We start from the raw sequence: 24,531 nt of genomic DNA, 5'->3' as shown, positions 1-24,531 counted from the left end.
GCGCCTCTGCCCGGTGACAGCAGCGAGCCGGGAGCGCGGTGCACCCTTTGGGGGTCCTGGGCAGGCCAAACCGAGGAGAGACAGCCCCCCCCGCCTCAGGGGCTGCCTTTTTGGGGACCACCTTTGTCATGGGGGTTTGCTCCCCGGTGCCTGTCTGGGGCTGAATTCCTCTATCCCCGCAACCCCCCAAAATCTGATCACCTTTGGGGTGTTTGGAGAGGAGGAGGAGGGGGTGGTAGCTACCGGTTCCTCCAACAACAGGCAGGTTGCGGCCCTGGCATCCTCCTCTTGACAATGGATGGGGGTCCAGGGAGGGTTGGTTTATTTTGAGACTAGGGAAAAAAAAAAAAAAAGCGAAGTCGGTGAAACCCCTGGTGGGAGAGAGGTCCCTGAGACAACAATGAGAAAGGCGCGCTGTGTTGTGGGGTGAGAACTGGCCAGGCTGGTGTTCAGGTTCCTGTTTCCAGCAGCCGGCCCCTGAGACAAAAGCGGCGTCCCCCCACCCCAAGCTTTCTGTCCGTGCTTGGGTGGCGACCCCCGAGTTGTGTTAAAAGCCATCGATGGGGGTGGGGGGGAAAGGCAAGTTCCGGGGCGGGGGGCGGAATTCTGACTTTTTCTTATCAAGGCATTTTGGGTTGTTCGGCCCCAACCTCCCCCCATCCAGAATCCAAGACCCTAAGAAGTCCGAGGTGGGTTTGAGTGTTTAAAGTCCAGGCACGTGTTGGAGGAAATCGTTATTTTTAATAACCCCAAACGTAGGGGAGGTGCTGTTCTCACCTGCACTTAATCACCAACATATTATTTTTCAATTAACCAGCTGGGAAGTGTTTAGGAAGATAGGAGTCCCCTGGGCCTGACACTCTAGTTGAGTCACTAGGTAGACCAGTTGCAGGAAGTAGCTTGCAATGAGATGTAAATTTCTCTAAGGTTCCCCCACTTCAAGTGTAGGGGTGTTTCCCTTCCCATCAGACAAGTCTCTTAAATCTGACGGCTTTCGATTCAGAATTGACTTTCTAAAAGTTGATTTTTGTAGTAACACATCAGCTTTGATTAAGTCAGAAAAAGAAGCACATTGCCTGTATGTTTGTGGTGGAGTGAAATTAAAAATAGGAGTTGATTGCTTTTACACACAGGGAAATCCTGCAGGCTCCCTTTTCTGGGTCTGTCTGCTGCCAGCTGCTGATGGTAGCTTCCTGGGTCTTTAATAGGCACTCCAGGAGCTGTTTCTGGGACCCACAGCTGATTGGCTCAGAGTGGTGTGAAACTCACTCAGACTGAGTGCTGGACCATTTTCAGGACAAGTGCATGGTTTGTTTCCCCTGTGTAGGATTGTTTTGGTCGGCCTGTGACGTAGCCCACATCTGCTTCTCCTCTATTTATGTGATGTGGATGTGGATGGTTCTGGAAAAAGTACAGTTGTAAGCCACTGGGTCTGCTGGGTCCGCATGTGGGTCTGTCTCCTGACTAAGGTACCAAGATGGTTGATGGGGCCGTAGACTTCCTTAGGAATTGACATGAAGCTGACCCAGCAGCCCCAGATTGATGGCGTTATTTGTGATATCTGTGGCCTACTCTAACTTTACCTTTATTGTACGTTTTCTCTACAGTTACTGCTCTGGTAGAGGTAGCTGGTTTGAGCAGTGTGTGTTCCTCCTCTGCCGGCCCCGTAGGCTCAGGCTGTAGTTGGCGGTCGGGACCTGGGCCCTGTGCTGTGCAAGGGCTGCCTTTGTGCTGCCGTGTTGTCAGCTGCAGGCTGCGCCCGCAGGTGGGGCGGCTGGGGCACTGCAGGTCTGTGCCTCCGTGGGCTGCTTGCCGCAGAGTGCGATGCGGAGCCCGGTGATGGGGCCGGTGCTGCAGGCAGGCCGGCGTGGACTTGGCAGCTCAGGTCCCTTGCTTGTGCGGCAGAAGGACCGGTCGCAAGCTGTCTGCAGAGTCACTTAGAAGCTGAGTTCCGCATATGAATTTTCCTACAGATAAGTCAAATGGACAAGTATGCCTGTGACTGAAATCTTTGTTTTTTCCTTTTCCATGACCCAAATGTTTTATGGATTTGGCAAGGAGCTCTGTTGTCTGAACTTTATTCATGTGGTCTTAGCAAGTGTTTGCGTATGAGGCAGTACCACGGTGGAAAGCCTTAAGTCTGTGCAGTGTCCTGTTGTTTTTGTGTGATGGTCTTTTCCATCAGATTGTTTGGGCTGTTATTACACCTCCGTCCGCTTGTCTTTGCTTTAACAGAAAGGAGAATTTGGACTCAGAGGTTGTTTTCACCTTAACGTGATGTATCTAATAAGTGCCGTTATCCTGAGCTGCCGTGTAATTATGGTCTACCTCAGTAGACTACTATCTACTGTTATTGTATAAATTATCAACTAATTTTTCCTGTAAGGAAATGCTGCCAGATAGTTGTAAACCGCAGTAATCCCGTGGAGTCTCCTTCTGAAATCTCTGGTAGGTCTGTCGTGTATGCCTTTAGTTCAGACATTGTTGGGGGGCCTGCTGTGAGCGGGGGTGTCCTTGTGGGCAGGGTCTGTGAGCTTTCTAGGAGCCCTGACTGTAGTAGGAAATACAGCAGAGCAGTGCATGACACCACGGTAGGTATGGCCTTTGAAGAGAAGAGGAAGTTGTGTGTCTCTTTGCAGTACAAAAGAAACCTCGGAGAGCTAAAGGCGAGTCGGCCTGAGCGGCTGGCAGTGCGGGCTGTGGCTTAGCCTGGGTGGTTTGCCATAAGCTCTCTGGAAAGGAGGGCGCTAATCCCATGTCTCTTAGCGTGTCACCAGGAGCTCACGTCTTCCAGTGTCCAGAGATGACAGCTGGAAAGGTGGGTAAAATAAAGTTGTGCTTTCAGGGAGGAATTCTCGCTTGTGTGAATGCTGCTCTGAGCGCAAGCTGCAGTCACACCCTGCCTTCTCCCACCGCTTTTGTCATCATCTCTGGTCCTGGAAGCACGGCACCAGGTCTGCCTTGAAGGTGAAGGACCAAAGAGGGCTCCTTCCTCAGAGCTGCGGGAATTCTCTGTAGGAGGGGGAAAGGTGGGAGAATGGGAAAGGAGCAGGCCCTGGAGGATAGAGTGTCTCAGAGGTAGGCAGGCAGCGTTCAGCCCGGCCCAGCCCTGGGTTGCCGCCACCTTTTCTGACCGGTGCAAGGCTCTGGACCTGCAAGGGTGAGGGAATGGACCAGGAAGGCCACTTGCACAACTGTAAGTGTAGAGCTACGGCTCTCAGGCTTCTGTGTCCTGTGACAGGCTCGGCAGGGCTCGGCAGGGCTCGGCAGGGCTCCCTCCTCACAGCGTCTCGCTGTAAGAGTTCAGCTGACAGTGTTACTAAATGTGTTCCTGAGCACCGTGCTAACTTCTTCAGACTTTGCAGATCTTCTAGTTTATATCATTGTCAATTCTGTATTTTCTGATTATTTATGTCACTCTTCGTTTGACATAATGTATGTTCCTGAGGAGCTTCTTTTAAGTTAACCTGCAGTTATTTCTTACATGGTTTTAGGAGTGCAGGAGCTCTGTGACCTTGGACAAACTGTCAAACCTGCCTGATTTTAATTCCTTCAATCCTTAAAAATGGAATGACATACTCCTGAGAGGTGTAGGATGAGATGATAGGAAAGTGGAGTGCAGTGTGGCCTGCGGTGAGCACTCCCGTGTTGGCCTTCACTGCTTCTGATAGTGAATAAACGCAGTGACATGGCTCTTTCTCAAGTCTTGTGTTACTTAGAATAAGGTTACATGGGAAGTGATGAAGGGAATCAATTTGTGGATATGTGTTTTGAAAGTAAGGCTTCCCTTGATGAGTCGATGCTGTCATCACTCTGTGTCCCTCCTCCGACACATATGGGGTCACTTTAGGAAGCTGATTAGAGGGGAAAAGTGGCTGGCTTGCTTCATCGGGCATCTGGTTCATGGACATTTCTGAGCCTGTAGGTTCGGGCAGATGCTCTGAGACTCAGCCAGGAAAAAGGCCTGCATGAATATTTAGAAGCTACATATCTCTTTTGAATATTTAAAAATGTGTTTCCTTCTTATTTGGATGATCAAAGAGGGACAGAGACAGGGAGAGAGTGTCTATACTCAGCTCCTCAGACACCTGCAGCAGCCAGGGGTGGGCCACGCTCAAGGAGGACCAGGAGCGCAGTGCGTGTCCCACGTGTGGATAGCAGAGGCCTGAGTACTCATGCCACCACCTGTTGTCTCTGACTCCGCACATCAGCAGGAAGCTGGGTCGGAAGAGGAGCAGCATCCCATCTGATGTGGGATGCCGGCATTGCCTGAGGTGGCGTAACCCAGGGCGTGATGAGCTTGGCCTCTAAGATGTATTTTTGGATTCATTTTTAGCCTTCTGTTTGTGCGTAGTGTAACATGTTAACAATCATTGATTTCTTCCTTCAAAAGTTTTCTTGTGGGTTTTTTTTTTTTTGTGTGTGGATTTATTTTTTTTTATTGGAAATACAGATCTACAGAGAGAAAGATCCTGCATCTGCTGGTTCGCTCTCCAAGTGGCTGTAGCTTCCAGAGCCAAGCCCATCTGAAGCCAAGAGACAGTTTCTTCCGGGTCTGCTATGTGGGTCCCAAGGCTTTGGGCAGGCCTCTGCTGCTTTCCCAGGCCATGAGCAGGGAGCAGGATGGGAAGTGGAGCAGCCAGGACACAAATCAGCACCCATATGGGATTCCGGTGCTTGGAGGTGGAGGATTAGCCAACTGAGCCATTGTGCTGACCCTACATTATCTTTTTTTTTTTCCTTTTATTTATTTTTGTTGTAAATTCAAATCTACAGAGAAAAGGAGAGACAGAAAGATCTTCCACCCATTGATTTACTCCCCAAATGGCTGCTACGGACACACTGGTGTCCACGTGGGCTGCTGGGCTTGGAGGCAGGGATTGGTCCCCTCTTCTCATTTCTTTTATCACCATTTTCCGGGAGTCTTCTGTCTTCTAAACTGGTCTGATTGCACTATTCTCCTAATTCTAGATCAATCTCTCATTTTCCTTAAAATAATGTTCTTATTAAAGCCGTTGCTAAGCGTGAAGTATTGAAACTCATTGTCCATGCATGTTGGGTATCTAAAGTGGAGATGATCTCCTATGTTCTGGGGTCACAGTTGGTGCTTTTGTATACCTCAGAATCCAGCTGTTTTGTTTTTTTTTTTAAAGCTTTATTTGTTTATTTGGAAAGCAGGTTGATAGGGAGACGGAGACAGTCTTCCATCTGCTATTTCATTTCCCATATGCCTGCAGTGGCTGGGATTGGCTCAGTCTGAAGCCAGAGACGCCGCTCAGGTCTCTGACGTGGGTGGCAGTGGCTGAAGAGCGTGCGCCATCATGGATGACCTTTCAGGCACACAGTAAGGAGATGGGTTGGAAGCGGAGCTGCTGCGGCTCGCAGTACCACAGCAGTACGGATGCCGGAACGGCCTACCCTACCAGTCCACCACAGGGCCAGGTCCTTGTGTAGTTCATAGAGGACGGAGTTCAAGTTCCTGAGTTGATGGTGGGTAAGAGGCTCTGGGGTGTTTATTTTCTTCTGTGAACATGATAGATTCGTAAAAGGTCAGTTCTGTGGGATTAATCTTTGGATGTGTCGATCTGCCTGGTTGGCTCTGAAAACACTTCAGAATCACCTTCAGGGTTTGAAGTCTGTGTACTTGTGTGTAGTCTTTGGGAGCCAGGCCCACAGCTTTTGTCAGTTCCTCCCAGAAGGTTAAGAACCAAGTGTGTGCTAATTAACACAATCTTATTAGCTTGTCAGGAAAGCCAGACTCACTTCCCTCCCTGACACCTAGCCAGTTTATCTGTGTCTCTTCCCTTGTCCTTTCCCAGAGGCAGAAATGACACCACAGCATGCCGGCCCCTCCCCGCCGCTCACGGCCACCTGCCAGTCCTTGGGGATCTCACCTCATGGACAGTGGCCCAGTGGGCACGGGTAGTCTTCCTGTGTGGCTTTTGCTCATCTTTTGCCTCTCACTTAACAGTTGGCTGTCTGAATTTTCGCTTAAGCTTGTAAATGTGCTCTTACCAAACTTACAGATTTGTTTGGGAATCTGCTTTCTAGAAGCAGTATCTCTCTCAGTCTGGAACCTAGGAAACAGAGCCTGCATTTCTTTCTCTCTCTCTAAGTTTTATTGCAAAGTCAGATATATATGGAGAGGAGGAGAAACAGAGAGGAAGATCTTCTGTCTGATGATTCACTCCTCAAGTGACCGCAACGGCCAGAGCTGAACTGATCCAAAGCCGGGAGCCTGGAGCTCTTCCGGGTCTCCCAAATGGGTGCGGGATCCCAAAGCTTTGGGCCGTCCTTGACTGCTTTTCCAGGCCACAAGCAGGGAGTTAGATGGGAAGCAGGGCTGCTGGGATTAGAACCAGAGCCAATATGAGATCCCGGGGCATTCAAGGCAAGGACTTTAGCCACTAGGCTACCGCACCAGACCCTCGTTGAACCAATGCCCACATGTGACACTGGTTTTGCAGATGGCAGCATAGCTCACTGTGCCACAGTGGCGGCCTGCTTACTGCTTGGTCTGTTGCTTCCGGCCTTTCAAGCCCCTGAGAAAGCAGTTTTCCGTGTCACCAGGATTTCTGGTTGATAAAGCTTCCTTCTCTGCAGCACTGGGCACTGCGGACCATTAGTGTTACAAAGCTGCTGCTGTAACTGTGAGGTCAGTTTCCTTCTGGCCCCTAATTGTTCCTTCTTTTTCAGATGTCTGTCACTGTTCCTCATCTCACTTCACTTAACAGTTGCTGAACGACCCTCCACCTGCCTGGGGCTTCAGCTGTCATGTCTGTGCAGATGGCTCCCGGAGTTCATGTCTAGCCTTGACTGCCCTCCCAGTTTCCCCTGCCCAGGCAGTTGTAACATGGTGGGGCCCAACGTCAGCCCTTGCACTGCTCCACAGGCATTACCTACTGCTGCCATAACAGAGTACCTAAGACTGATTCCGAAACACAGGAGAAGCTGGGAAGGTGGAGGTGCCTGAGGGCTTGTGCCTCCTCCCGTCAGAGGGGCTGAGCAAGCCCCCTGCTCTCTGTGCAGACCCTCATCTTGTTTGTGATGCTCTGTCACCTCCTGAAAGCCCTGTCTCTAAGTACTGTCACATGGAGAACTATGTTTGGAGGGGACCAGATACTCAGACAGTATCAGTTTGCACAACTCAGAAAGCTTGCAGGAGTCCTTGACTTGTCATGAGTTGCCGAGTTCTGTTTGCTGCTTTCTGCTTCCGCACTCCGGCGTGTCCATCTTAGTGCAGCTACTCAGCTGCTGTCTAGTCTCGCAGCACTCTGTCTGCCACCAGCCCCTTCTTCCAGTTCATCCTGCCTGGCCAGGAACTCAGCATGGTGAAACAAACCTCACCATGCCCTTTCTCGGGTCCTCCAGGGCACCCTCTGTGTGTGCCAAGAGCAGCCTGCCCTGTAGATGCCTTTCCCCTCCGGTCTGCTCTGCTCTCTAGCAACACGCTGCTCCGAATGCACTGTGCTTTTCATGCCCGTGCCTGTTTCTAAATGCCCACTCTGGCATGTTCTTTCCTGTGAGGAGCTAGCCTTTCCTGGGCTCTTGTGAGAAGTTTAGGTCTCTGTGTAAGTAGTCCTCGGCTGTGGTGTGCTTGCTGTGGAGAGGCCCTGTGCTTAGTACTCCCTGCTCCAGGGAGAAGGTGTGAGGTGCACAGCTCCCTACCACAGTCCTGTGCGAGCCTGCCTTCTTCCCTGGGGGTAACTAGCCACAGCACCTGATTGGCCCCACTGCAAAGAGGTCTCCATATCTGAACTGAGTGCTCAAGTGCTTAAGTGCTTTTCCAGAAAGTATCTGAAAGGTGCTTCTAATTTTAACTCCTAACTATGTACTAACTCCTAAATATATATACCCAATTTCCATTGCACGGAGTCCTGTTAAAAACAGTACAGTGTGCGGAATTGACACCTGAGTCTCATTGGTTCGAGCACCCAGGAGGTTTCAGGTAATTCTAACAGGATTCTTTCCCACCCTGAGTGGTCTTTCCCTTAGGGTCCTGCTTCTGTCTTTCCCGGCTTTCCGAGTGGGGCTCCCTGGAGGGAGAAGATAAGAGGTTGTGCTGTCCCCTGCTCTCAGAGGTGCAGGGCTGGCGTTTGTCCCCTCGGCCCTTGCCTTACTGCAGCAGAGGCGTCTACAGTCTAAGTCAGCCCATGTGACTGACTGCATGCACCAAACGATGCTCCTGAAAATCCTCCTAGATTATCTGCAAAATCACTTTCTTGCCTGTGTGTCCCGCTTAATGTGTTTGAGAGTCCCCCAGCAGGCAGCCGTTCACCTGAGCTCTGCCTTCAGAGCCTCCATGAGCAGAAGGCTGGAGTTAAACATGAAGCCCAGGGAGGGAGCCCAGACTGCATACCTACCGGGTGCTCATCTTTTGTTACAACATTGTTACACTCTAACAAGAAGATGATGAGAAGCTGCAAAGGAAATGCAGGAGAATACTTGATGCTACAGGGAGGAGCCCAGAGTGAACATCCACACGTGTGCGTCTGAGGAAGGCTGTGGTGTGCCCTGGAGGCGGGCACAGGATTACACCTGCATGCTGGTGCCAACAGAGTCCTCAGGCTTCCTCCCAGCCCCTTGATGGGATATTTAATGGTTAATTTTAAACATGAACATGTACACTACTCTTTAAGTATTTATTTATTTGAAAGGTAGAGTTAGAATCAGTCTTCCATGTACTGGTTCACTCCCCAGATGGCTGTAACCAGTGCGGCGGGGCTGGTCCTTCAGGGTCTCCCAGGTGCAGGCCGCGCGTGGGAAGTGGGGCGGCCAGGAATTGGATCACTGTCCAGTCGGGTGCTGGTGGCACGGGTATCATCACCTTCGCCTGCTGTGCCACAGAGTTGGTCCCTAATGTGTAAATTAGCATAGATGTTTATAAATCACTTTAATTGATCTCTTGGAGCTATTTTTTTGTGAAAGAATTGTGCTGTAGCATCCCCTTTAGTCACAGCGTTGTCACTTTTGGGGGTACATGTTAGAATTCCCGCCTTGCTGAGGGCTGTGAATCACTGGTCAGAGAAGGCAGCGGGAGCTGTCAGGCTCCTGAGGGGCTCTGGTAAGTCTGTGACAAAGGCAAGCAGTCTTCACACTTGACTTTCTCGGGCTTCATCTCTGGCCGGAGAACCTCTGATTTTTCAGTGGGACATGGGGCGAAAGTATTGATCTGTTTGCCTCCCATGTTCTCTGCTTGTTTCTCTTCGAGGACACCGGTGCTGGAAAATGGACTTGTGTTCACACCGCTCCCTCATTTGTTGCTTCTCAGAGTTCTGAGCTCTGTCACTGCTGTGGCATAGCTCATGTCCCCTTGCTCGTGAAATCAGCCACCTTCCGTATTAATCTAGTCTGGTTGTAGGTTATTGGATTCATTTACACAGGTTAGCACTTAATTGACCATTATTTCTTTCTTTCATTTCTATTAGTGTTGCCTTCCCCGTCAGACTTTAGTGTCTTTTAGTGTACTGACGAAGCCTGCTGCAGGTGCACTAAGGCACTGGACGTATCATTGTGTCGGTGAGCTGCATCTCGGCTGTGGGTTTGCGAGGTCTCCTGAGAGGGCGGGATGCACACAGGCAGGTTCCCTGTGCCCCAGGAACTTTGGGCCTCGTAACTTCCACTAAACAGGTTGGGATCATACATTTAGGTAATAGTCTTCTGAACACTTCAAAGAGCATTTATGTAAGATTTATTTATTTGGGTTCCTGGTGCAGTAGCGTAGTAGCTAAATCCTCACCTTGCATGTGCTGGGATCCCGTATGGGCGCCAGTTCATATCCTGGCTGCTCCATTTCTCTTCCAGCTCCCTCCTTGTGGCCTGGGAAAGCCTTGGGATCCTGCACCTGTGTGGGACACCCGGAAGAAGCTCCTGGTTTCTGGCTTCAGATTGGCTCAGTTCCGGCCATTATGACCACTTGGGGAGTGAACCAGCAAATGGAAGATTGTCTCTGTCTCTCTTCTCTGTAAATTTGACTTTCCAATAAAATTTAAAAAAATTTAAAATTGTGGGAAAATGCCAATTTTGATTACATCTCTGCTGCTCTTTTTAAAACATAATTCAAGTAAAAAACAATTTCAGAGCTCAGAACTATAATGAAAGTGACCTCAGAGGAATTTTAGGATGGATCTAAGAAACTAAAAATGCAAATAATCCAGGGTGGTGTTGTGGCACATGTTCAGCCACTGGCTGCTCCACTTGTGACCCAGCTCTTGGTAGCGTGCTTGGGAGAGCAGTAAGAAAGAAGCTCTCGCTGGTGCTTCGGCCCCTGTCAGCGCTGGGGGGACCCAGGGAAACTCCTGTGCTCCCAGCCCTGACAGGCACGGCCGCCAGGGAGTGAGTCAGCCGAGCGGTGACTGCGCTCTGTCTTTGCTCTGTCGCTCTTTCAAGTCAATAAAGCAACACTTTTTTAAAAAAGAAACATTCAGGGCCAGGCAGCGTGGCCTAGCGGCTAAAGTCCTCGCCTTGAAAGCCCCGGGATTCCATATGGGCGCCGGTTCTAATCCCGGCAGCTCCACTTCCCATCCAGCTCCCTGCTTGTGGCCTGGGAAAGCAGTTGAGGACGGCCCAATGCATTGGGACCCTGTACCTGCGTGGGAGACCCTGAAGAGGGTCCTGGTTCCCGGCATCGGATCGGCGCGCATCGGCCTGTTGCGGCTCACTTGGGGAGTGAAACATCGGATGGAAGATCTTCTTCTCTGTCTCTCCTCCTCTGTGTATATCCGGCTTTCCAATAATAATAAAAAAAAAAATCTTAAAAAAAAAAAAAGAAACATTCAGAAGAGGGATAAGTAATAATATAAGAAAACTCCCAAAATTGAAAAAGGTTCCAAATTCGATTAAAGCCTACTGCATTTCAGGCAGATGTGATGAGAAAAGGCACAAACCGAGGCTTATTCCTCAATTCAGTGACTCAAAGTTCCTCGAGAGAAGGAATATCGTTAAAGCCGCAGCCAGTGTCTGTAAATGACCGTTGTTGCGTCAAGTGCTGGGACTGGGAGGATGGTGGAGGTGACAGCCGCAGACTGGAGAAGTCTACACTGCAGGAATCCCTTATGTAGGGCGGGCACTCATCTGCAGAGAGCTGGAGGTGACCGCGCAAAGTTCAGATACTATTTTGCCTGTAGATATAAGTAATATAAACTTTAATCAGATAGGTAATGTAAGACAGAGACCTCAAGGAGAAACAGTGAAGAAAAAGGTAATTTAAAATATGTATATGTGTAGCAAAAGAGATTGAGATTCTCTCTCTCTCTCTCACACACACACACACACACACACACACACACACAGAGTTTGCAGTGTGAGTGCTAAGTAAGGATCCCTGACGGGGAAGAGGCATATTATAAGAAAGAGTCTGCTTGTCTGAATAAAACATTCTAAATTATTCGAACAGAACTCCGATGTTGTAAGCAGGGCAGCGTGGGGGTCAGTGGGAGGGCAACACATTCTTCAGTGTGAAGGGTGTGGGTAGCAGCAGCGTGGAACTGTCCTGTGAGGAGGGAAATATGCCACTGGTAACAGCCTCGAGGCTCTAAAATATCTTAACGTAAATATCTGTGCGAAGAAGATTGTGAAAGTTTGATGTGAAAGTGGGATCTGAAGAAGACATCGCTGTACGTGCTGTGTCCTGGGTGGAAGGACGGACGGTTGGCGGCTGAATGAGACTAGACAGAGCTCGAGGAGAACCTTTTGGGAAAGGGGAATTAGATAAAATTACCCTGGTGTCCGTGTGGAAGAATACATGTTTTAGAATAGCCAGAAAGCGTTAAGGACACTGAAGTTTGTACTTATTGCACCACAAATTAAAACAGATCCTAAAATTAATATTCAAAGCAGAATGATCTTAGCTTCCTAATAGGAATTAGTGAGATTAGTGAGTTGAGTATGCAGGTTCTTGTCTATGTAGGAGAAGCAGTTAGGAAAGCGTGAGCATTTCATCTGTCTCAGATCAGCTGCTTTCCCAAACGTCTGCAGTTACGAAAGATTTTAAAGTGAATTGGTTAGGAGTCCATAGAACAGGAGAAATACTGGACAGCGTGACAGTCTGTCCTGCCCAGAGGGGCAGCATCTTTCCAGGGCTCTCGGCAGATGAGCAGAGCTTAATGTTGTGGCATCTGGCAAAAGAAAAATATTTTAAGGTCATGTTTTTTCACGGAGGAGGCTTAGGGGGTAAATGTGGAGCTTAGGAGCAAGAGGATGATAACCACAGCATCCTTCAGTCCACCATTGCGTGTCAGTTGCACCCACGGAGCCTGGAGTGTGCGCCCCAAGTCCCCCTTTCTTCAGCCCAGCCGCTGCTGGTCACCTTGCCTGCCTACCGCGTGTCCTGCTCCGGTAGCCGCACATATGGAAGCCCTGTTTTCTTCTCTCGCCTTCCACCCTGTTGCTAGAGAACGTTCAAAACTGCATTGGATCGTGGTGCTTCCCTGCTTTACAGTACTCCACAGTGGCTCATCTTTACCTTTTGTTTAAATTTTTTTTTAAATTTTATTGAAAAGTCAGATTTACAGAGAGGACGAGATATGCAGAAAGATCTTCCATCTGCTGATTCACTCCCAAGTGGCCACAACGGCCAGAGCTGAGCCGATCCAAAGCCAGGAGCCAGGAGCTTCTTGCAGGTCTCCCAACTGAGTGCTCGGTCCCAGGACTTTGGGCCATCCTTCACTGCTTCCCCAGGCCACCGGCAGGGAGCTGGATGGGAAGTGGAGCACCCAGGACACAAACTGGCCCCAACACATACAAGGTCGAGACTTCAGCCACTAGGCTACCGCACCAGCGCTCTTGTTTTAAAATACTCCTTTCTGTGTTAACCAGACACATGGTGCTTTCCTTCCTCGTGCCCCAGTGGTACAGAATGGCTCTTCACTCAGCTTCCTCTCCCACCCCCTTCCTCTCTTCTTTGTGTAACTGGTCCTGTATTGAGTGCCTGCCTTTTACCAGTAATGAGCAACTGACACAGTGGTGGGAAACATAACTAGAATTCTCCCCCTAGGGGGTGTACATTTTCTATGTGTAGAGAAAATCGTAAGTAGGTATGTGTGGCTGACCAGTGGTAAAAGTTTCAGTGGAAGTTGAAAGAAAACAGACTGGGTCAGGGTTAGAGGCTACAGTTTAAAATAAAACAGACTGAGAAGGTTCATTGTCAGATGACTTGTAAACCAAAGCCTGAGGGTGGTGAGGCTTCTTCCCTTTCTTGAACTCGCCAAGTTGTTGCCACTGCTCGATTTGGTTCCTTGTTTCCCTTCTCTTGAATGACAGCTTTGCCTTTTTGACTCAACTCAGTTACCGTTTTATTATTATTATTATTCATTTATTTTACTTGAAAGAATTGCAGAGATGGAGAGAGATCTTTCTTCTTGTTCACTTCCCAGATGGCTACAGCAGCCAGAGCTGGGCTAGTCTGAGTTGGGACCTAGGAGCGTCTTTCGGGTTCCCACATGGGTGCAGGATTCCAGGCACTCTGGGCCAGCCTCTGCTGCTTGCTCAGGCCGTCAGCAGGGAGTTGGGTGACAAGTGGAGTAGCTGGAGTCTGAGCCAGCACCTGTAGGAGACGCTGGCCCCAGAGGCAGATGACCCGGCCACATCCCCTCACGGTGCCCCTCCGAGTTACCTTCTTAGAGAGACCTTCCTATCATTGTCCATTTCCTTCGCTCCCCTTTTGGCTTTTCTTGCTTTGGAGAGTCATGCTGATGTGTTTGTGTATATGAGCTTCTCTGGTAAAGCGTTCATTGCTGGGAGCGCAGCCTTGGCTGTCCAGTTCCCTGCCATCCCCCCTGAGGCCGCTAGGGTTTCCCTCGATGGTGGCAGTTTGAAAGAGTGCAGAAGAGTGGGCTCTGCCCTTGGAGTCTGCCAGGAAGGAAGGGGACAGAACAGTAACTTGGGGACTTGCATCTGATTGTTTTCTAATGCTTGCTTGTTTTTCTTTTATTTCCCTCACCTGTTCAGGTGCTCTCTGATTTACATATGACTTTCACAGTTGGATAATACGCAACAACTTTCCATTTCCTCAGCCTGTCTAGCTGCTTTGCTTGCTCAGTTCAGTTAATGTTTATTATGCAGATACCTGACACACAGGGCCTAGGCCCAGGGCAGGGCTGTGTGAGTTGGAGCCACAGCTCCCAGCACGTGGGGACACACACCTCTGTTTTTTCTCTGTACTTTGCTCATGTGTTGATTCTTTTTTCTTTTGCCTTAACCAAATGTATTACCAATAGGGTGTGTTCTGAGGCATCAGTTGGTTTGGTGTTGTTTTTTTAAGACACTGTCACAAGTTTCATTTTGTTTTAATTGGTCTTTGTTGGAAGAAATTAAAAATTTCCCACTGTGTGGTTCCCCAGATATATTTAATTACAAAATTTTGGAAGTGAAATGTTTAGCCATATGACAAGTATTGGGTTTGGTGAGCTGTTTTAGGCACATGGCCATTTGATTCTATCATAAATATTGTGGCCAACTGGTCTCCCAGGGACTTCCATGATGTGCCTGGAACATGTCCAACTGGGGTAAAACTTTGTTTCTTAGGTCCCACCGACTGTTGCAGGCACCTCAATACTTTTCAAACAATTTATTGTACTTTTGCACATTGGGTAAGTACAATAAAATCTCCAAAAATATTCTATCATGAACTAAAGGTTTTTATTCCAAGAAATAGAACTTGTGAAACATCTTCCTAATATTGTCCAGTTTCTGTAAATCTTGGAAGAAAATGTAGTTAAAATGATTATCTAGTGTTGGCTAGTGGGTCATCATTGTTAGAAGAGAAGCTCCGAATCCTGAGTCTGATTCACCTTTTGGCTTTTCCTTACAGTTGTAGAATAGAGTGCCTTTCTCCAGACCCGGAAGTTATGTCCTTCCCTCCCCCCCCCCTTTTTTTTTTTTTAATTTTTTGGCTAACCAGATTTCTCTCAGTTTCTTCATCCATAAATGAGGATAATAATTATAGACGTAATAGGATTACTGTAAGAACAGAATCTGCTAGGACATAAGGGTATAATGTTGCTTACTTTTCAAGCTTGCATCCGTGTAGAAATGGCGACTGGTGAACAGAGTATCTAAGCAGAACAGGCGAAGCCCAGTTTGCTTTCCAGCTTTAGCTGAGACAGGATGATTGTTAAAGCCAGGGGAGCATAATCCCGAGGGAGGCTCATGCGGGCAGCAGGAAGGAAGCCTGTGGAGACGGCGTGATGGCATGACACTGGTTAGCAAGAATGGTAACCAGGAGGGTTGGAGCCAGGAGCGACAGTGACCCAGTGCTGCTGCGCACGCGCGTGGTGAAGGAGGGATTCACTGGATTTAGCTACCAGGTGATTTATGCATTTAGTGGTTTTAATGCATTAGAGTAGGGGTTTGAAGCAAGATTATAATGAGCTAAGGAATGAGTGGGAGGAAGTGAGTGAATTTTAAAAACAAACAGCTTTGGGGCCAGCACCATGGTGTAGTGCGCCGAGCCTCTACCTGTGGCACTAGCATCTCATATGGGTGCAGATTTGGGTCCTGGCTGCTCCACTACTGATCCGACTCCCTGCGTATGCCTAGGAAGGCAGTGGAGGATGGCTCAAGCCCTTGAGGCCTTGCACCCATGTGCTCCTGGCTCCTGGAGCTTGTGTAGGCAGTTGGTAGAAAGGCCTGAGGAGTCATATTCTATTGTCCTGAATACTCACTCTGTGTTCCTCACTGCAGATGAGCATGACTAAATGACTGATATGCCAGACAGCATATGGAGTTTGAGAAGAGGCTACTTATCAAAGCTCTGGGAAGCATCACCATTTAATTTAAAAATTTTTTCCATCAAAAAATGTTTATTTTCATCTACTTGAAAGGCAAATCAAGAAAAAAAGTGAAGGGCTCAGTGCATTAACCTAGTGGCTAAAGCCCTTGCCTTGAATGTGCCGGAATCTCACATGGGCGCTGGTTCATGTCTCAATTACTCCACTTCCCATCCAGCTCCCTGCTTGTGGAGGTCGGCCCAAAGCCGTGGGACCCTGCACCTGCGTGGGAAACCTGGAAGAAGCTCCTGGCTCCTAGCTTTGGATCGGTTCAGCTCGGGCCATTGTGGCCACTTGGGGAGTGAATTAGCAGGTGGAAGATCTTTCTGTTTCTCTTCCTCTCTGTATATCTGACCTTTTTTATATCTACGGCTGAGAAGAGCTCCTGACAGCAGGCATGCAGGAAGTACTTCATGGCCACATTATTGAGTTAGTTTCAGAAGGCCGACTTGACAGAGGGAGGGGTGGGCAGGTAGCAAGGCGCAGTGGTTGAGGCCTGCCGGAGCGGCCCGTGAAACCCCGTGTGCCACTGCAGCAGCTCGTGTGCCAGAACAGAAGGGAAGGAGGAACGGAGGGGAGCTGGGCAGGTTTTAGAGCTGGCGGAGGAAGAAGTTGAGGTAGTTCTCATGATGATGACCGCATTGTTCTTTCTGTTGAAAATAAGAGTGTCATGTGTGTTTCCTGGAAAACGCTCAGTGAAGATGAACAAAAACCCCACACCCATTCAGGCAGCTGTGATAACATGGAAAGTTGTAGCCATGTGGTTGCAGACTCACACGGCTGCGGTCAGCGACTTAAGACAGGTAAGGCAACCGTGTGCCGCAGAGGGTGAGTAAGCGCCGGTGAGACCGAGGTGTCGTCTGGGACGTGACTGTAGGGCTGTGGGCGAGGAAAGGGAATGCGCACTCCTGCCTGAGGCCTTCCCATGCTGCCCCGGTTTGCAGGAGGTTGTCTCTGGCTAGGCAGGCCAGGGCCTCCCGGCTCCTCTCAGGAGCCTTCAGGGAGTGCGGTGTCTGCAGGCCCTGCTCCTCACCGGTGGTTTCCCAGGACACCCTTTCTGATTGGTTGCCCAGTCTAAATTGCTTCCCCAACTTCAGACAGTTTCCTTAGATGATCCATTTGGATGCGAAGGTAGAAGTGAGAAAGAAAATGAGGCAGTGTCACAGTCATAAAAAGTAACACACACACACGAAACTAAGACACACACGAAAGTAAGACACACACAGAAACACACACACACGAAAGTAAGGCACAGCTACCTGTGTGCTCTGTTTACCGCGTTGGGTTTTCTGATCAGTTTAAAGGATATTAAAGTGTGTTTTGTTCTCAATGACAGTTATTTGTTAGTTCTTACTTGTTTAGGGTTCTCTAGTTATGAAGAATTCAGGATTAATGTTTCTCAGGAACTTTCTGAAAGGGACTTCTGGACTTTAAATGAAAGCCAATGGCCTAGCTCGCTGGCTGCTTCTCTCCTGCTGCAGACAGTTGAACCATACAAGGCTGCTTGGACTTGAGTTCTGGCTGCTGTGCCTGGGTTTCCCACATGTTAGAACATGTTGTATGTCAAGTGAGCAGAGTGTGCAGAAGGGGAGCAGTTTCTGAGGGTTTGCTTAAGGCAAGTTGCAAATTCTATCTCAGGGAAGACAACTTTATAATGTGACAAGCCGCCTGCTACTTTTTGGAGATGGAAATGACTTTTTTTTTTCTTTTTGCTCTGATAGAGGTGAAATCAGACATTGATTAAGCTATGATCATTGATTAAGATATGATGTCCTCAGAGTTGGCTCGGTACTTAGAAACTATTTTTTCCTAAGTCTTTCCACTTCTGTTGTGAGTTGGGGAAAACCTTAAGTGCCAGCTCCTTACTCCCCAATTGTTTTCGGTTTGTTTCTTAAGATTTATTTATTTGAAAAGCCAAGTTACAGAGGCAGGGAGAGGCAGAGAACTCGTCCCTCTGCTGATTAGCTCCCCCTGTCCTCAGCAGCTGGGGGGGCGGGGGGGTGATCCAGGCTTCATGAAGCGAGGAAGCTGAAACTGCAGCCTCCCGTGGGAGCCGGGACCCAAGCACACCAGCAGGGAGCTGAGTTAGGGGAGAGAACCAGACCAACTGGAATACTGGCGTCATAGGCTGTAGCTTTAAGGGTGCCACCACAGCACTGCCACCTCTCAAGTTTTTTAGTTTAACTGTTGATTAAATTGTTAGAATTGCATTAGGCATTTGTTTGGGGGAGGAAAAAGCTATTTTATCAGCATTTTGGGGGAGAGCTCAGAGTCATCTGGCCAATTTGCAGGAACAAGCTGAGACCGCATTTCTCAGTTTTACACAAGGCTTAGAGCCAGATCTCTCTTTTCCTGGTTTTTTTTTTTTTTTTTTTGCATTATGTACCTGTATATAAAAATAACTTTCGGGCCCGGCTTCGTGGCCTAGCGCCTGAAAGCCCCGGGATCCCATGTGGGCGCTGGTTCTGATCCCGGCAGCTCCACTTCCCATCCAGCTCCCTGCTTGTGGCCTGGGAAAGCAGTCGAGGACGGCCCAATGCATTGGGACCCTGCACCCGCGTGGGAGACCTGGAAGAGGTTCTGGGTTCCCGGCATCGGATCGGCGCGCATCGGCCCGTTACGGCTCACTTGGGGAGTGAATTATCGGATGGAAGATTCCTCTCTGTCTCTCTTCCTCTGTGTATATCTGGCTGTAATAAAATGAATAAATCTTTTAAAAAAAATAACTTTCAAGAACTTAGAAATGATCTTGGCATTGTGAGGCTTTTTATTTTATATAAATTTTATTTTTCTTATCGATTACGTGGTTGATCAGGGTGGGTAGGGTAAAGGTTTAGGGAAAATTTGGTGAACTCATTGTTTCCAAATTTGCTGTTTCTTCTTGTTTCTGGGGGAAAGGGAGAGACAAAGGGGGAAACCACACCTGACTTTCCACACGTCCCAGTACCCAGGGATGAGGAACCGCCACCTCATATCAACCCAGGGTCTCAGTGTGTCATATTCCAAGGGTTCTGTCCAAGTGGCTTAGATAGTTCTGAAATGCTGCGGATTTCACCGATCTGGGGATGATGTCACCCTCCCAGTGTCCATTGGTTTCATCACCAAGATTTTTTGCTGTCATCGTTTAGGGTAGTTGTCCAGTTAGTTCTATTCTTCTGCTGCAGCACCAAATGAGCTGCCATATGCTCCTTTTACAACAGGGTTTGTGTCCACTGCTCCACCTGTTTCATTAAGTAGGACATGTTCTTGCAGGCGAGTCCAGGGACTCAGGCCAGGTGTCTCAAGCCTTGCCAGATCCCCCATCCCTGGGGCTCACGAACCCGAGACCCACCTAGTAGGCGGGCCCCAGGCTAGGAGACCCAAGTTGAACCTTTCTACTTTGCTCATTTGCTTTGGTTTTTGTGGGAATCATCTGGAGAAACATTCGGAGATGAGAGTTATGTCAGAGGTAGTGAGGTAACATGCAAAAGGTTATGGGGTGAGCGCATTTCGCTCTTTACAAACTCTGTCTGGGACCTTAACATGGGCAAGTTATTGTCCTGTGAGATAATGGCCCCCAATGAGAAAACGTGCTTCTCTCCAGCTCCCAATTCCTGAGACCTGATTGTACATTCATCAGGACAGTTATTTATTTATTTTATTTATTATATTTTTTAAAAAAAGAAATCCATATAGCTTGATAATTGCCATTCCATAATTAATATTGTCAGTCAAAACTTGTATGTTGAACTTGCTTTCATTTTTGACTAACTTCTGTTGAAAAGCAAGGTTTGCACAGCACTCCTCGGGAGCGTGCAGTTGGGGCGGACGTTGGCTCATTCTTACACTTTGGGCTTATCATGTCTCCTGCCTCCCCGTCTCTTCCCCTTTGACTCCTACCGGAACCCCATCCTTGCACTTGTCTTTTGCAATATTGATCAAATGTGCCCAGAGGCTGGGAGCCTTGTTTCCCTTTTGCAGAAACATGGTGACGTGGGGGGGAATGGGTTTTGATAGAGAAGACACACATTTTGGGTTTGTGTTACGTATGGAAGCACCTGAAATGCTGGTTTGGGGAGGAGAATGTCATTTTGGATCAGATGGAATCCCTGGCATTGACAGGACACTCGGGTGGACTGTTGAGTTAGCAGGGGAAGTAGTGAGCTACATCCTATCCTGTAGGATTTGAAGGACTGGGCATCCTTTTCCTGAGTTCCTATCTTGCCTTTCAAAGGGAGAGCCCAAAATGGTACTGATGTAAAGTGCTTGTGTTTCGGACGTTACAGAGAAGGGGACTGGGTGGATAGTGTAGGGGTCCTGGGGAAGGCACGTCTTCAGCAATGTTAGAATGAAGGCCAAAGGGTGGTTGGATTAGTCAGTTCTGGTTTTGTGACTGAATCACTGTTTAGATTAAACAAATTGAGGACATTGTAATGGTGTAATTTGGAAAAATGCAACAGAAGAACAAGGGCAGATTTTTTTTTTTTTTCTGAAGATCTGTTTATTTTTATTGGAAAGGCAAATTTGACAGAGAGGAGGGACAGAGCAAGCCTCCAGCCACTGGCTCACTCTCCGGATTCCTGCAGTAGCTGGAGCCAACCTGAAGTCAGGAGCCAGGAACTTCTCCTGGATCTTTCTTATAGGTACAGCAGCCCAAGGACTTAAGTCATCCTCCACTGGTTTCCCAGGCCATAGGCAGGGAGCTGGATTGGAAGTGGAGCAGCCGGGACACAAACTGGTGCACATACGGCATGCTGGCGCTTGTAGGCAGAGGACTAGCCTCTGATACCACAGTACTGGCCCCATAAGGGCAGATTTCTTAAGTGCTTATTTATTTTACTCTTATTGTTTTATTATTATTATTGTTATTGCTAGAGGGCAAAGAGGGATCTGCTGTGCCGACAGCAGGTGCAGGAGGTTAAAGAAGGAAAAGCTTGAGCTGATTGGCAACATCTAATCTCCAGGTTAGATTCCTTGGGGAGGGGAATAGGGTAGCTGGAATAGGAACAGGGGAAGAGGAGGCTGCTGCCTGGAGTTGAGGTGGAGCGGGGGAGCACCTACTTTCTGAGCCAGGAATAGGGCTTGGGGAAAATTCGTTGGAGGGGGGAGAAAGGGAGAAGCTTCTGGAGGGCCTGGAACTGTGCGAAGAATCAGAGCACAGCTGAAAGGGAATGTGAGTGGAATTAATAAAACAACGAAGGCCTGCGGGGGCCTGAGCTGGAGCGGTGTGCTCAGCAGGCATTTAGAGTGGAGCCCGATTAGGTGATGGAGTAGGACTGTGAGATGAGGGTGTCCTCAGGTCACTGGGGAGTGTGGGCGGCCCCACGGGTGAGGCAGGCCCTGGGGTCTGGGGAGCAGCGGCTGGAGGCCTGCGGAGCTCAGCCTTGGCTTCCACCGGAACCGAGCATCGCTGTGCCGCTGAAGCAGAAAAGGGCATTGTCCTGCTCGGGTTATCGAGGTGGAAGTCAGGCATGAAAATGCTGGTCAGAATACCATGCGTTTTTCCTATTGAGAAAAAAGTGAAGCAGGAACATTGTTAAAACTATGAAATGGAAAGTACTCCCAGACCACACTTTGTAGATCTGATAATTAAATAGTCTAACTTCAGTAATACGTTAGGGCAGGGGTTTTGGGAAGCTTTTCTTTTTTATTTTTTATAAGATTTATTTTATTTTTATAGTAAAATCAGATATACAGAGAGGAGGAGAGACAGAGAGTAACATCTTCTGTCTGATGATTCACTCCACAAGTGACTGCAACGGCCAGTGTTGCACTGATCCAAAGCCAGGAGCCAGAAACTTCCTCCAGGTCTCCCTCACGGGTGCAGGGTCCCAACTGCTTTCCCAGGCCACAAGCAGAGAACTGAATGGGAAGCCGGCTGGCTGGGATTAGAACCAGGGCTCATATGGGATCCTGGTATGTGAAAGGTGAAGACTAGCCACTAGGCCACCGCACCAGGCCCAAAGTAGATTTTATTGCATTAACTTTATATAGCATTCTTCATTCCTCGTTAAGAACAGTGAAAAATTTATGCATCTCCTGTACTGTTTTCCTCCTGAGGCTTTGTGGGGTTTTTTTTGGGGGGGGGTTAATATTACTGTTCATATACTATCTAACTACATAATGTCTATTTTTTTAAAAAGATTTATTTATTTTTACTGGAACTATACAGTTTATATATATACAGATTCACAGAGAGACAGAGCAAGCTCTTCCATTCGCTGATTCATTACCAAAGTGACCACAATAGCCAGAGCTGAGCCAATCTGAAGCCTGAAGCTTCTTCCAGGTCTCCCATGTGGGTGCAGGGTCCCAAGGCTTTGGTCTGTCCTCGACTGCTTTCCCAGGCCACTAGCAGGGAGCTGGATGGGAAGTGGGGCAGCCACAACACAAACCAGTGCCCATATGGGATCCCAGCACTTGCAAGGCGAGGATTTAGCCAATTGATGTTCTGTTTTGTTTTGTTTCATTGTTTTTAATGATTGTTTTGCTTATTTGAGCTTCACACAGTGATTAACTCCTCAGGTGTGCATCACAGCCAGCATTGGCTCGGCTGAAACCAGGAGTCGGGAACTGTACCCACCTTTCCCGTGTTAGTGGCCAGGGCGCATGCGCTTGGGCCGTATTCTGCTGCTTTTCCCAGGCCATCAACAGGAAGCTGGTTTGGAAGTAGAGTAGCCAGGTCTTGGACCAGTGACCTAATGGGATGTCTGATTTGCAAGCAGTATTTTTACTGTCTAGAACACACTGGCCACAATATCTCTTTTGGAATACAAAATTAGTTCTTGTGTTGAATATTTAGCCTAAATACTCAAATTTCACAAAATAGCATTTGTGGTGTCATTCTTCAGCAAACCTTACTTACTTCAGACCCTGGAAGTGCCGTTGGATTCATGAAGAAGGAACGTAGTGCTTTGTCACCAAACCCCAGCCCTAACATTACAATACAATGATCCATTTATAATTTCCCTTCAGCTTTCTGTGCTCACTCTGGAACTGCTGTTACTTCTCATATTTTCTAATTTTAATTTTTGTTTATTTGAAGGGGAGAGAAATAGATTGATTCATCTTCTGTCTACCTGTTCCCTTCCCAAAAGTCTACAGCAGGGAGGTCTGGGCCAGGCTGAAGCCAGGGGACAGAAACTCCATCAGGTCTCTGCTTAGATGGCAGGGACTCTGGTACCGTGCTGTCAGCTGCTGCCTCCCAGCTGCGCTAGCAGGAAGCGGGATGGAGACTGGGGAGAGGGTGGGCCTTCGGCTCACGCTGGGATGTGGGATGAGTTCTCCCAGACTAGGGAGGAGGTGGGCCTCTGGCTCACGCTGGGATGTGGGATCAGTACTCCCAGACTCAGTGTAGTATACCTGTCCCCAGTTACTGTTTTTAATATGAGTGCTTGAGTACTAAACTTAACTTCTTTTTTTTTTTTAAAGATTTATTTATTTTTATTAGAAAGATATACAGAGAGGAGAGACAGAGAGGAAGATCTTCCGTCCAATGATTCACTCCCCAAGTGAGCCGCAATGGCCACTGCTGTGCCGATCCGAAGCTGGGAACCAGAAACCTCTTCCGGGTCTCCCACATGGGTACAGGGTCCCAAGGCTTTGGGTCGTCCTCAACTGCTTTCCCAGGCCACAAGCAGAGAGCTGGATGGGAAGTGGAGCTGCCGGGATTAGAACTGGCGCCCATATGGGATCCCGGGGCTTTGAAGGCGAGGACTTTAGCCGCTAGGCCACGCCGCCGGGCCCCTAAACTTCAAGTTCTTAACTTACAAGAATATTTTCTCTTTTGTTTGATGATAGCCTGTTTTTAGACGAGAGCATTTGTGTTTGCCTCTGAAATTTCGTTAGGGTGCGTGTAAGTGGCCTTGCCCTTGCCTTAGGTTTGGCTTTTCATGAACTTTCAGATTGTCTTTATTGGCTGTCTTTCTACAGTACAGGATTTTTTGTTTTTCTGTTATGTGTCACCTTTTAATCTATTTTGTGTTTTTCTTTAAGTTTTTTTTTTAATTTTTAGGTTTTTATTTGAAAGGTAGATTTTACAGAGAGAAGGAGAAAGTCTTCCATGTATTGATTTGTTCCCTAAATAGCCACACAACCAGAACTGAGATTGTCTGAAACCAGGAGCCAGGAGCTTCTTCTGGGTCTCCCATATTGGTGCAGAGTCCCAGGGACTTGAGCCGTCTTCCACTGCTTTCCCAGGCCACAAGCAGGGAGTTGTGTTGGGAGTGGAGCATCGGGAACTTGAACCAGTGCCAGTATGAGGTGCTGGTGCCAAGTGGCGGATGATTCTCCTAATGTGCCACCACACCAGCCCAAAGATTGATTTATTTTAAAGACAGAATGACAGAGCTGTCTTCTGTGTTGATTCAGTCTCCAGATGTGTGGGCCAGGCTGTAGGCAGGAGCTCTGCAGGTGAGACTCCAGTACGTGAGCTGTCACCCACCACCTTCCCAGGCTTGTAGTCAGGAAGCTAGGTTGGAGCGGCCAGAATTTAGACAGGTAATCCTGATTATATCATAGTGCTCGCTCCATCTCGTACAAACTACTCAATCCTGATTTTTAGCAATGTGAAGTGCTCTTGGATCTCTGAGCATGCCATTAGATCTTTTTAAATTTCTCTTCTTGGGCCCGGAGCTGTAGCATAGCAGTTAAAGTCCTTGCCTTGAACACTCTGGGATCCTGTATGGGTGCTGGTTCTAATCCCGGCAGCCCCGCTTCCCATCCAGCTCCCTGCTTGTGGCCTGGGAAAGCAGTTGAGGATGGCCCAATGCATTGGGACCCTGCA

The 24,531-nt window shown here is 48.4% G+C and overlaps 1 protein-coding gene across 2 annotated transcripts in view; it reads left to right on the top strand.

Moving 5' to 3' along the window:
- DIP2B (disco interacting protein 2 homolog B) overlaps nt 1–24,531 on the top strand; it is a 206,762-nt gene that overhangs the window by 466 nt on the left and 181,765 nt on the right. The gene's annotated exons all lie outside the window — the stretch shown is intronic.

Source organism: Ochotona princeps, chromosome 15 (assembly GCF_030435755.1).
Source record: "Ochotona princeps isolate mOchPri1 chromosome 15, mOchPri1.hap1, whole genome shotgun sequence".
Taxonomy (NCBI): domain Eukaryota; kingdom Metazoa; phylum Chordata; class Mammalia; order Lagomorpha; family Ochotonidae; genus Ochotona; species Ochotona princeps.
The sequence above is the reverse complement of the archived record's forward strand: the minus strand, read 5'-3'. Positions and strand labels throughout refer to the sequence as shown.